This window comes from Lutra lutra, chromosome 12 (assembly GCF_902655055.1).
Source record: "Lutra lutra chromosome 12, mLutLut1.2, whole genome shotgun sequence".
NCBI classification, from domain to species: Eukaryota; Metazoa; Chordata; class Mammalia; order Carnivora; family Mustelidae; genus Lutra; species Lutra lutra.
In genome coordinates this window covers 10,905,464-10,920,305 of record NC_062289.1, presented here as the reverse complement: position 1 = coordinate 10,920,305, position 14,842 = coordinate 10,905,464, and positions in this window count along the sequence as shown.

Genomic DNA, 14,842 nt, shown 5'->3' with positions numbered 1-14,842 from the left:
TCATTTTAATGTTGATTATATTTTTATTCCGCATTTCTACCCTCGTTTATGCCAGCTCACTTTTTATCTCCACCCATAGTTTTATCTGTAATCCATTGAAATTTTATTCTTTTTTTTTTAAGCTCTTGATTAAAAAAGAAACATCTTTTACAACTTTTTTTTATTTTATTCTGAATCACTTCTCTGTTGGCATGGCTGTTTGGGGATGCTTGTTATTTGCCTTCCTTTCTCTTTCATTCTCTGTATATATGCTTTTGTTTATTGAAGGTTTTTTTCCCCCCTTTTAATTCCTTGCTTTTTATTTAATATTGTTATTTGCCAGAACAGGACTTTTCCCCCCTGTGAATATAACTTCCTAAAGGGATATAGTGAGTCATGTTGACAACAAAGGGTAGAAGACTGCTTGAATTTGGATACATTTTCTCTAAAAGCACTCAACACATTTCTTTAAGAGTATCTTTCAACAGGGTTGCAAGCAGTTTACCTCGGTCCTAATGCTGAGCTGTCTGTCACGCAGTTTGTGGGTGATAATTCGCCTTTTAGTTCTCATGAGCTTTCCAGAAGTCTCTATCTTGATTTTTGGTCCCTCTAAGTTGAATTTATGTTATTTTATAAGAAACATTGGACTTAAATATAGAAGATCATTATGAATGCTGTAGTTCTGTCACAACCAATGTTTTTACATCAGGCAGACTACTTAACCAGTAAGAGACCAAGTTTGTGACATTAAAAATTGGGAAAATAAATCTGTTGAGGATAGAGAAATGTGATAAAATTACAATAATATATTGTAGGGTGAGAACTGTAAAAATCCGAGTGCACGATTGTAATGAATAATAATGTAACCAACCATTTGTTGTTATTACTGTGACAAATAGAGAGGTAGAAGAGACATGTACCTGAACGCAACTAAAATCCAGTGGAGCCCTGGCCCAACAGTGAGGTGCGCTGCCCAGAGACCCCTTCAAGATACAGGCCCGCATCCCCAGCCTGGCGAGTTTCTGCTACAGACAGCTCACACCTAAGCCCTCTTCAGGGATCAGAGGGAACTACCTCATAATTCTCAGAATACAAAAAATCCCTCTAACTCTATTAGAAAATTCTAACAGCCATCCGGCCACAGGCCACAGAGCTCCTGGCAGGTTATCTTTGCTAAAACTACTGCTTCTGCCAATCTCTGCTTCCCGCGCTCTGTTAGACGGTTTTTCTGCTTTTGTTTTTGTTTTTGTTTTCCTAAAAGCACTTACTAGTCAACTTCCTGCCTGCAAACCTGTCTCTCAGAATCTGTTTCTTGAGAAACCACCCTCAGTCTGAGAGACTTAGAAGCAGCCTCCTGAAATTCAAGGATCTGGAGAAAAGACAAGGGAAACTGACTTGTGTGCTGAGAAAAACACCTGGTGTTGCTCGTAGGGCAGTGCTCACAAACCCAGCAGGATACATCTTGTCAAATCTTGTCACAGATACTATGTATCCAACTAGAATGAAATAAATCCCAACCAAACTGAAAATTTGGATTTGGACAATTCTGCTGTTTTTTTCCTCTTTTTAGAGGTGGAATCTGATGCACAAAAGAAAATGCACCATAATAATTGCTTCATTAAACAGTATTATATGTTGCACTAGAATTGCTATTACCCACTTTTATTCTATTTTGCATTACTTATTTTACTAAGGCGATAGACAAGGAAGACCCATCATGCACCACAATAAATTAAAATTACCAATAACTTACATAGCCCTGTTTACAGTCTGCCAATCAGGCACTCTTTTCCTTAAATTCATCCCTGATGCAATTAATTAATCTGCCAAATGTGAGTGTGTGTGTGTGTGTGTATTTAACTAAACATAAATTACTTTTGTTTTTAAATCAACTTAATTTTTCAAAAGTTATATTCATTGTAGTCTCTTGAGGCTCATATTTTTTTTACTATGTATTATGTCACTGAGATCCCTTCAAATCATAATATGGACATGTATTATGTTCAGTTTTTTTGTGTAATATTCCATTGGGTGAATATAGCATATTCAATTAACTATCTTCTGTTCAATGGATATTTAACTTGTCAATTTTCTTCCCTTATTATCAACAGTGGTACCATGGGCTTTATATATATATATTAGATATATAGATATCTCCTATTGTATGAATACAAGAGTATTTCTTATGTATATTCTTGGGTTGTATTCTCATTTTATAAGAATACTTTTTCAAGGTTATCATACCAATTTTTACTCCCATCAGCAATGTGTGTTTGTGTTTGTGTGTGGGTCTGTGTATACATATACATATTTATGCAAAATTTACATATTATGGACACCTATATACAAGTGATGAAGTCATTTGGAAAAGCCATGTTCTACATGTGTGCACATGTGCACCCACATTCACATGTGCTCATGATGCACCAACGCATTACTGTGTAGTGTTTAAATTTCCAGACTTTGGAAACAGATATAGGTTCAAGAGAGTCAGTTTTTTTTTTTTTTTTAAAGATTTTATTTATTTATTTGACAGAGATCACAAGCAGGCAGAGAGGCAGGCAGAGAGAGAGAGAGAGAAAGCAGGCTCCCTGCTGAGCAGAGAGCCCGATGTGGGGCTCGATCCCAGGACCCTGGGATCATGATCTGAGCCGAAGGCAGAGGCTTTAACCCTCTGAGCCACCCAGGCACCCCAAGAGAGTCAGTTTTTAATTCTATTACTACAAGCATGGCTTCCTCATCTGTAAAATAAGAATAATAATAATAACCTACATTATATGGCTTCTGTAAGAATCAAATGATATACAACCAGAAGGTAATTGATATATTAGCTAAAAAATGTGAAATGATCAATAAACTTTTGCCATCAGTAATGTTGATATTACCCTTTTATCTTATGTTACACGTCATAAATTAAAATGTATGCCTTGTTCTTTAAATTTTTTCTCCATCTTCCTGATACATTTTTAAATGATTTGATGATTTCATTTTTAAAATTAAATTTTTAACTACTGGTTTATTATTGAAACTTATTCCAATGTAGGGTTTTTTAATTCAACATTTGCATGTAAATTTTTAAGTACCAGTACTACATTTTACAAAGACACAGACAAGCTACAATAGAATGGGTAGTTCTGCTCTGTGTGAATCACCAGTTGTTTTTTTGTGTGTTTTGTTTTGTTTTGTTTTGATTTCTAAATCTAATTTTGGAAAGATTCAATTGCGGGGTATAGGAGGGGAATGAAAATGGCAGATATTTGTTTCTTTGTGTTTAAGAAACCCATATTCCCTGAGATGTGGGGGAGAATCGAGTCCATTACTTCACAGCATTATTGAAAATCACTCTATTTCCCCTTTGGGCTGGTGGAGCAGAGAATTCCAGGCCATCGACTGCATGGCATTACTGAGGTAATGCATTCCATTGTAAACTTCCAGCCTTAAAAAAGTCTTACGTTTTTCAGTTTCTAACTTATTGCTGGGATCTAAACCCTTAGATTGGTCCAGGGTTTTGATATATCTGGATAGACTGTTAATGTTTTCCTTTTAAAAGTTGAGTTTGTGGTATTGAGTCTTTTCAGTTTTCCTTAGATAAAGCAAATATTGATGCTAGAAATGCCTAGGCACTCTGGAACCTCTGATCATCTCAGTGATACATGGGTACCTTAGGGTTCTAAAGAAAGTGAAAGGAGTTAACATGACAGCCAATAAGAGGCAATTTTAGGAAACTTATAAAACATATTTTTCTGTTAATTATTCTTAAAACTTCAGTTTATTCCATTTTAAATGTGCACCTACATATATTTATATAGAGTACTTATGGAAATTAATGGAAGAAAAACAAAGCATTAATTAATAATCAATAAGTTGTAATTTATAATCATAAATATATAATAAGTTGTTATAAATTGTACATCTATAATAAAGTATCAATAATTGATAAATTAATAACATACATACAATAAATATTAATCATTATGATAACCATTGAATCCTCACAAGGAATATAGAAAGTATTATTTATGATCTTTACTGGATGAGAAATAATATACATCTTCCAGGTTCTTATAAAAATCCCCCTATCCTAAATTATTTTGGGTAAATATATGGTCAATAATATGCCTATGAATATGCATACTTCCATTTTATTTTTAACATTTAAATTTTGGAAAATCCAAGGTAGAAATAGGATGAAAAAGGTGAGAGTGGAAGAGTCGATGGCTGAACCCAGAGAGAACATTATGTCAGTCCTGGTGTATCCCTAATGGATCAGGTGGGGTCAAGGATGAAAAGGTGAAGAAAAGAGGAGATAAATAATATCATTAACACAAATATCTATTCCCAGCTCCTTGATATCTTGTTTGTCCCGTGAGGCTGGTGTAGTCTACATGAGATTCCACATTTTGTGAACTCAAGGGCCGTCTTTGCCTGGTGTCGTGTTCTCATTGCCTCATTCAGCTCCTGGCAGGTGGTCGGTGCACAGTCTCGTGAATGAGTGAATAATAATTAAATGGAACAGTGAGTGAGTCTGCGAGTGACTGAGTAAGTGGGTAAATGAAAAGACGTATCAGAGGAGGCACTTATTTGACTTAGTAACGTGTGCCGTTTCTGAATCTCGGTCTAAACTCAATGCAAGAAGCACGAGGAGAGGAGAAAGCATCAGCCTCCTTGACCACAAAGTCTGTGCGCAGCGTTAAAACGATTTGGTTTTCTGAGTAAAAAGTTCACCTCTAAGAAGGAAACATGGACGTGGCCTGTGGTGTCTTTGTCGACTGTTTCAAAGATCCTCCCTATATTTTTGCCCTTTAGAATAGTGTTTAAATCTTGCATAATGTTCTACTCCTAATCATACTATTCGTTGTACATGATAGGAAAAATAGACAGGAGAACAAATATCTTGGGTATGTATAAAGACAGACTGCACATAAAGGGAAAACAAAGTATTTTTGTCCTTCGCCTCAATCAAAAAACATCCTCTGTACTCTGACTAGAACGCACATCATCACTCATTCTCAGTCTCATCCTCCTTGATCAACGAAATATTTGACAGAGTTGCTAAACATTTTATTTATTTATTTTAGAGAGAGAGACAGGGACAGAGAAAGAGCAAGCAGGAAGAGAAGCAGAGGAAGAGGGACAAGCAGACTCCATGCCCTCCATGCCGAGCGTGGAGCCTGACACAGGGCTGCACAGGCGGTTCCACGCCCACATCCCTGAGATCATGACCTGAGCTGAAAACAAGAGTTGGAGGCTTAACCCACTGAGCCTCCCAGGCACCCCGATAAACATTTCTTAAATACTCTTTCTTGCATGTGCTGAATCATACATGCCTCGTGCAAATTATTAATAGGTATTTAGGGAACTAAGTTTTTGTGCCTTGGGCCTTTGGCTCATACTGTTGTTCTTCACTTAGAATATTCTCCCTCCATCTCTACAGTCACACTTTGATTCATCAGGCCAAGTTGCACTTACAGCTCATGTACACTAGGAACTCTGTATCTGAACATATATAGTACCTTATTTTCCTTTCATATGGGACTTCTACAATATCTGAACTTTTTATTTACTTCTCGCTTTTTCTATTGTATATAATTTTAGAACCATATTGGTGTTTTTTTTTCTTTTTGCCTGCATCCACACTCAGAAATACAGTATTTTATAAGTAAATGTTAAATAGGTATTTATTGTCAGATGAATGGTGAAGTTACTTTATTTACTTGAACTACTATGATTTCACATTAGCAACAACGAATAGATTGATGAGAGAGTGACATGTATGGTTGGTTTGGATGGAAGGAAAAATCCCACATAAATAGGAAATTAGTAAATCAATTACAAGCCTGGGTAATGATTAGTTACTTAACAAAATAGAACTTAGGAGAGAGGTATTCGAGTATAATAAAACATAAAAATATTACATGATATGTTATCAGACAGAGTTAAAGTCATAGATAAACAAAATCCGTATACTTAGACAGCCATTCATTAAAATAAATACATTGGAAATATTAGTGAGTGCATAATGGTGTTAAAACAGATAATATTCAAATAAACCAACTGAAAAAAATGGGAGATTTCTAAGATGCAATTAATACCCTTTAAATATATTTCCTGTTCTACTAAATTTGCCTTATTTTCCTTGGTCCAAAATGTATTCAGAAAAAAAATGTATGTATACATTTTATATATATATATATTTATATAATACATATGCCTTTTTTTCACATTTGTCTTTATGTTCCCATTGACAATTGTTTGTGTTTGGTAGCAAAAGGAGCCCCTACCTGCTATTCAGGAGCAAAACATTTTTATTTTATTTTTATTTTTTTTTAAAGGTTTTATTTATTTATTTGAAACAGAGAGAGAGATCACAAGTATGCAGAGAGGCAGGCATAGAGAGAGAGAGGAGAAAGCAGGCTCCCCGCTGAGCAGAGAGCCCGATGCGGGCCTCGATCCCAGGACCCTGAGATCATGACCTGAGCCGAAGGCAGAGGCTTAACCCACTGAGCCACCCAGGTGCCCAAAACATTTTTATTTTAATAACTCTTTTTCACAGGGATCAGAAGAAAAACCCTCCATGGCAATTAGCAAGACCCATTTGAATTGTATGTTTCTGGGAAGTACCTTTTGGCGTCACTCCCCACCTCCACGTCTCTGCTAGATGAATTACAGCATTGGCATTTGTTTAATGGAGCATGAACACAACATTTCACAAAGCAATCAAGATACAACTAGAACAAGCCGGTTTGGAATAAAATTGTAAAATTCGGTTCCAGAGGAAACTAAAGCACTGCTATTTATTCTACGTAGCAGTTTGATGACCTAATGATGTGAATCCAGCTCAGCAGTTGGACAATTTTGGAAAGAGACAGAAGCAAACATTCTATTATTTAGTGGAAATTACAGACACAATATGTGAGGTCAACAGCATCACGACCGAAAATGTGTGCTGAAGCTTCAGCTGCGTCCGTGGGAATAAAGAAACAAAACAAACATTAAGGGACCTGAGATTGGAAAGAGACTTAATTCTGGAGATAACAGAGTTTGTTTAGTTTAGAGAAATAATGCCGGTGGTGATTTTTCATTTAAAAATGTACTTGAAGTTGCTAATGATGATTAAGTGTTTACAGCTGCTTAAGCAACACAACATTGTCCGTATGTGTGAACCACGGACTGAACAAGAGAACATCTCCCTCCTCCTCCCTCCTGACCTTCTGTTGATGATATGCCTCCACCCTTTAGAGAATTATCTAACTCCCACTGTCTATGTTGTCCTATCTTGCCCCAATATGAATTATATGTGTATCAAGAACCTCAGTCAGCTGACACTGAATGTTTTCTTTGGCTTTTGTTTGTTTTAACCAAAGACCACTGCTTCTTTGAAAGCTGTGTGTTCAGAGTAAAACAAGAGGGCCTAAAAATGTTATCCTGAATTTAAGCAAGTTTTTCCCCCTCACTAGATTTTGCATGGACACAATCAGAATAATCCTATAAAAGGGCCAACAGATTTGGCTGAAAATACACACAGAAAAAAGTTTTGTTACTCTTTTCGGCAAAGCAAGCGATAACAATGCTTGGGTTATCACAGAATAAGAACTTATGTTTTTGGAAATAATTCCTGAAATTCCTAGAAAATCTAATGAATATGTGTTTTCCATTTGGAGATTTCCTAATTGGCTTAAGAAAAGTTTCTATGTTGTGCAATACTACTAGTATTTAGAAATGTAAGTACAAAAATGTTTACCGTCTTGGCATATGTACTTGACTAATAATTTAGAGATATTTTAGAATTTGGGGATATTCAACGTAACATGCACTAATAGAGATTTTGAGTAGTGAACTGAATCATTATTAAGTAAAATCATGTTGACTTTTAAAGGTAGGATGTACTTATGTATTTATTTAATATGATCTCCATTTATAACAAAAAAACAGCCAATTCTGTTATAGTAAATCCTAAGTTGAAATAAGAGTTCATAAATTGTTGATAGCAGTCCATGTTTTATCAAAATAGCTTTGAAATAAAAATATACTGCACAACCAACCTAAAATTTGGTGGGTTCAATTTATTTCCAGGGTTCACCTGGTTCGCTTTATTTCCTCACTTTCAGCTTTTGGGGAGAGAAGACTCATACAAGTAATAATTCAGAGCTAATTACAAATGTCTAGACATTATTCTGCGTGCCTCAACCTTGGTTGATACCTTTTTTCAATTAAAATTTCTATAAATTTTATCAAATAACACCTTTTTTTTTCACTGTTTATATATCCTTACAACTCTGAGTTTCAACCACTACCTCAATATTTTTTGATTACCTATAATGTGCAAAGCATTGTGTCACATATGGATCAGGGCTAGAAAGCCCTGAGTAGAGTTTGAATCAAACTCTAACTTTGATAACTGCCACGTTGATAAGTAAAGGCCGGGTCTACTCTCCTTCAACCCCATACCTTGGACTTCCTCTTTGATCTTATCACAAAAGCCCATACCTTCACTTTTCTGATAGAACGTATCTTTATAAGATAATAACAGTTGCAAAATGTAAGGTCCCAGCATTGTACATGTAATACTTAAAACTTTATAGCAAAAATACCTTTAAAAACGACTCTGACCTCTTTACGGTGTACAAATTAATCAAGGCGGATTCTACCGTGTTCGGTGAAATGCAGTAGTCAGCTGGTAATTTAGGATTACTATTTCAGTCACAATCTGGTTCAAAAATCCATTTTCTTTCTGCCAGAGATGCCTCATACAGCTGAAGCAGGCACAACTGGTTTGGGGAATTGGGGAGGATTGGTATCTAAGCTCTTTATCTGGATAAGTCTGACGAAAGTATTTATAGGCTGTTCTCAGCGTAGGCTCAACCACTACTGTCTCCAGCATTTTTCAACTCTCACAATGAGCCTCTCAGAGTAAAAGCAGTTTCTGTTCGTTTCCCCAACTGTTTTCACCAGTAGACAGTGTACACCCTTCTTAACGTCTGTCCCATTTTGAACCGGGGGACTTGCTAGACAATGTGCCAGCTTTGTCCTCACCTCAGCTAATTCGCCATCCCCTGTTCACAGTCATGGAGAAGTTACATTTCTCTCCAGACCCTCAGGAGCCATGAGGCCCCAGGAGCTCAGGCTCACCCAGGGGGCTGCTCTATCTTAGTAATTACCTAATGCTGGTAAATGCTAGCTCAACCTTTGTTAATCTAAAAATATCTTTATTTTTCTTTTTCATTGAAAAATAATTTCACTGTGTGTCCCTGTCAGGCTGATGTATTAAAAAAAGAAAGAAATTCTTGGTGTATCGGTTTTCTCAACTTACGGAGGTATTTTTGACAAACAATATTGTATACTTGTAAAGCATACAGTGTGATGTTTTGACCTACATACACTGTGTGAAATAATTACCACCATCAAGTTAGTTAACGCATCCACCATCACACATAACTACCATTTTTTTTTCTTTTCTGTGTGTCTGGTGAGATTGTTTAAGGTTTACTCTCTCAGCAAAATTTCCAGTACACAAACCTACACCTGATAACAGAAGAGAAAGAGAAATTGAAGTATATCACTATAGAAAATTACCAATTCACAACAGAGACAGCAAAAGAGGAAGAAAGGAACAAAAAAATCTATAAAATAGCCAGAAAACAATTAGATGGCATTAGTAAGTCCTTACTTATCAATAATTACTGTAAATTTAAATGGGTTAAATTATCCAGTCAAGGCATGCAGTGGCTGACTGGAAATACATACATACACACATACATGCATACGTACATACATACACACATACATACAGACAAACTAACAAAATTTAGCTACATGCTGCCTACAAAAAATTTACTTCAGCCTTAAGGTCAAAGGTTTATAGGTTCAAAGGGAAGGAATGGAAAAAGATATCCTATGCAAGTGGAAACACAAAGAGAGCGAGGGTAGCTATAGTGATGTCAGTCTGGCATAATTTTTTAATGGGCACATTGAGAAAAGATTCTCTCCGTCTCTGGCTTCCATATTCCTATGTGAAACTCTGCTGTAAAGGTACCTATTATTATTTTTTTTAATAAATCATCTCTTTGAAATTACTAGCTGCTATTAACATTTCCTCTGGGTTTTGTAATCTGAGATAACTGATATTCCTGGGTGTTTCTGTTGGTGGTGGAAGACTAGGGATGTTTGCTTTTAGCACACCTAATAGTAATTTGTTGAGCTTTGTTCATATGACTATGAATTTTTTTTAATACTAATGCTTGAATTATCTTCCATCATTCTGTAAAATATTCTCAATGTTCTCTTTCATTCTCTTTTCTCATCTGGAATTCAAAAATGGTAAAAAAAATAAAGTCTTATTATTTGAATTACTATTTTTTCCACTTTTTTAAATCCCTATTTACTATGGCTTTTTCTCTCTGCCTCTGGAAAAATCTTTAGCTTTGCTTTCAGCTCATTGTTTAGTTGTGTTTGCAATTAATTTGTTATTAAGTAATCCAGATAACTTTACATTTCAACAATAATGTATTTATTCCTAAAAGGTCTATTTAGGTGTGTCTCAAAACATGCTTGGCTATTTTTAATAGCCCCTTCCTTAACTGATAAGAGCTCTATTTTTACTGGTTTTGATCTCTGAGGATTTTTTCCTTGCCAACGCAACAATGAATTAAGATATTTATCTTTAAAAAAGATCTTACTTTATTGATTTTTATTTAAGTGGGAAGATTCATCAGATTATTTTGCCTCCATAATATTGGTAAACTTAATTTATAGGAGTTAATCTTGCATCTTTTTAATCCCATAAATGAATCTCACTTTGAGATCTTTATAACCTTTCCTATATAAAGCTGACTTACTAGAGGACATGGGGACTGGGTTACGCAGGAATTAAAGGTCAGTTTTCTGTTTTGGGGGACTGTGCACTATGCCTCGTATCCTTCAGGCAATGAAGTTATTTAATCTTATGCTGGGGTTTTCTCTCCAAGAAGGGTCATTCCCTCAAAATTAGGAGATCCAGACAGATGGGAGAAGGGCTCTCTGGTCGTCCAGCTAAAATTGGGTTTATACGTGAGCTTCCCTTTGAAATTTCGCTATCAAAATTCCCTTCATTCTTGCTCAATGACTGGAACTTTCTGATCCCGTGTGCCCTGTCTGCATGTGTAAATCTGAATAATTTAAAAAGTCCAGTTTCCTGAAATGTACAAAATATAGAATGTGTTAATGCCTCTGTATCTTGAATGATAAAGAATAATCAGGAAGAGAAAAGAAGGGGTGCCTGGGTGCTCAGTCATCAGGGTCCTGGGATCCAGCCCCACAGGGGGCTTCCTACTCAAGCAGGAAGCCTGCTTCTTCCTCTCCCACTACCCCTTCTGGTGTTCCCTCTCTCACTGTATGTGTGTGTCTTTCTCTGTCAAATAAATAAATAAAAATCTTTAAAAAATAAAAAGAAATATTAAATTTTTTTTTTAAAAAAAGAAGAGAGGGGCGCCTGGGTGGCTCAGTGGGTTAAGCCTCTGCCTTCAGCTCAGGTCATGATCCCAGGGTCCTGGGATCCAGCCCCACATCGGGTCTCTGCTCAGCGGGGAGCCTGCTTCCCCCTCTCTCTCTGCCTGCCTCTCTGCCTACTTGTGATCTCTGACTGTCAAATAAATAAATAAAATCTTTTAAAAAATAAATAAATAAATAAAAAATAAGAAAAGAAGAGAAAAGAAGGCCAAAGATTATGAATGATGAGTATGTGTTGGGACAGTAAGATCTCTGGTTCTCATTTCCTTTGCTGTCCCTCCCCTGCCGCCACCTCAGGCCTAGACTGCAGCCTCTTTGAATGGTAAAACCAGAGACAGTAATGCAGACAAAGCAATGCACTCAGAATGCTGGTTTTTTTTAGTCAATTTGGTCCAATCAGGTAGAGTACAAAGGAGTGGTTTTACATCTCATTAAAATTTTACCTTGAACTGGTAGGCCAATATCTTTACAAGTAACAACAGTACTGTGCTTTCTTTTGTCTTTGAAACATGTGTTATCTCAAAGTCCTCCAGGGAAATAATTCCTCTGCTCAAACACAGGATTTACAGTATTGGAAATCTTGTGATTCCAGCATTTACTTTTTTGTCTCCAAATAACTAGATGCAATACATTTTAAAATCCACCTCACAGGAAATGTCTAGACCTTACCTTGGGAAATCAGGGATCGTATTTGTAATTTGTTTATCATGCTCTGTCCCATAAATATCACCCCATTGATTCAAAACATGAAGCAGAGTTTTCCCTAATTTGAAATAAATAGAAAACAGGTAATAAAAGTTGACCCATCAGGTAAACATCACAGAACCACAATTGGACAAAAGAAATAATTACTTGTAAAAGTTTGCCTTCCATTTGCAATTTAGCAAATGCCTACAGCAGCTGTCCTATTACACAGTAAGTCATATTTTGATAAGGCCCTCAGCGCTAAATTGAAAAGAACCAGAGATAACAGGAGGTAGGAGTGCAGAGTGTCTAGTGGTCTGATTTGGGTGTATTCTGTTATAATCTGGTGGAACTTTACAAGATACAATTATGTGGATCCCCTTTCCAGAGAATCTGGTTTAATTTATCTTGGATGCTATTTGGTGATATCTAGAGACATGAAAACTCTAATATGCAGACAAAATTGAGGGGGAAAAAATGGTACTAGCATCGGAAGCATCTACGTTACTTATGGTTGAAACCCCTGCGCCTAGCCTCCTGTTCGGTATGGGGTAAGTTCCCAGTAAACATGGAATGTGAGTGAAGTGAGTAATGTGACAGTAAAATTTGTTGCCAAAGTGGCAAATGCTGAGTGTGGATCACAGTGAAAGCTTAGAACTCCTGGGAGCTTCCTACACAAGGGGTGTTGTACCTTTTCACAGGCTCTTCGCAGGATGATCATGGGAACCATTAGGGATGGTACTGAAGACAGGACAAAGCGTTCTATTTGGTGTAGACCTGGTGGAAGGAAAAGGAGCATTAAGCCTTCGGAGGATGGGCAGCAGGCTCTACTGCCTGCAGCGCACATATGAAGACCTATTACAGCTCGGAAAAGGGACAGGAGAAAACGCCCTTTTCTCTCTTACAGTTTTCCTCTCACTGGTAAAGGAGGTAAATCCTTGAGTCCAGTCCTGAGACCCAGAAACACAGTGGCTGCCTAGGAGAGAGGATAACAGAGAAATGTCCTTCCCTTTAACCAGGCAAGCAAAATCGGCCTAGCAAGCACCAACAGTCTGCTGCTCAGAGAAAGACCTGCATAGACAAAGTTATATTTGGAGGTACAGGTGTGCAGAGAAGGTCTAAGGCAGGGAAGAGACATTAAGACAAGAATTCAACAAACTAACCGCCACCCTAAGAACAAGGTACCAGTGGAAGAATCTGAAGCCCATAGTACATTGAAACAATAAAACTCACATGAATTCAATGCTTGAATAAATTAACTCAACTCTGCCCGCTAACACGCTAGCAGAATATACAAACATACTTGCAGTTATAAATACAAAGTAAAAATTCCACACTCAGATATGATCTAGCTGTTGGAACAGACAGGAAATTTAAAATAACTATGATTAATGTAGTAAGGGCTGTAGTAGAAAAGGTGTCCAGCGTGCAAGAGCAGTTGGGGAATTTATTAGAAAAATAGAAAGTATAAGAAGACTCAAATGGAAAAGGGAAAAGAATCACAGCAGAAACGAAAAGTGCCTTTGATGGGCTGATCTGTAGACCAAACACACCCGAAAAAGAGAATCTGTGAAAAGAGGTAAATAGAAATTACCCATAATCGAACACTAAGAGAAAAAAAAAACAGTGTACAAAAATGGAAACAAACAAAATCAGCATCTTTAAGAACTGTAGAAAATATTCCAGCCATCCAACATACTCATAAGTGGAATCCTAAGAAGCAAGAGAGAGAACATATTAGAAAATAAACAGTGGACACAGGGTCAAGATATTCCCCAAAATAATGAAAGAAATTAAACCATAGATCCAGGAAGCTAAGTGAATTAGAGAGGATAAATATCAACACAGACACATACACATACACACCATATTCACATCACTGCATATTAAAGATAGAAAAATAACAAAGTTGAGAATAAAATATATATTACATTGAAAGGAATAATGTTTACATTATAAGATAATGGATTGACATCTCCAAAGTGATGAAATCACAGCAAATCACTGCCAACACAGAATTCTGAATAGAGTGAAGGTGTATTTCACTAAAAATGTAGAAAAGGACTTTTTTCAGACAAACTAAAACTGAGCAAGTTTATTACCAAGTGATATGTACTACAAAAATGTTCAAAAGTCTTTAGGTGGAAGGAATGAAGTACTAAACAGAAATGTGAATCTTTAAAAAGAAATAATCATCAATATAAATGATTTAAATGAAGGTAGATATATGTTTTTTGATCTATCTGGATGAAAATTGCTTGTCTAAAGCCAAAAAAAGTAGCAACATATGGTTTGAAATGTATGAAAAATAAAGTGTGTAATAACAATAATAATACGGAGATGGGAAAAATTACTAATATAGTTGTAAGATTTATATATTACATTTGAAGATATGTAATATTTTAATCTACACTGTGATAAATTGCATAACTATATTATAAATACTAGATGAAGGGAATATAAAGATAAAGACAAATCCATAAAAAGAAGGAAAAAAGAAAAACTGGAATAAATCAATGTCTAAATGTCTATCAAGATAGACATTTAATCTAAATAGTTTAAAAATTGCACTAAGTGGAAGTGTTCTAGTCATATTAAATTACAAACAAAAATAGTTCCTGGCTATATTCTGTCTACAGGAATCGTACTTTAAATAAAATTACATACATTGCATGTAAAAATAAAATTATTGCAC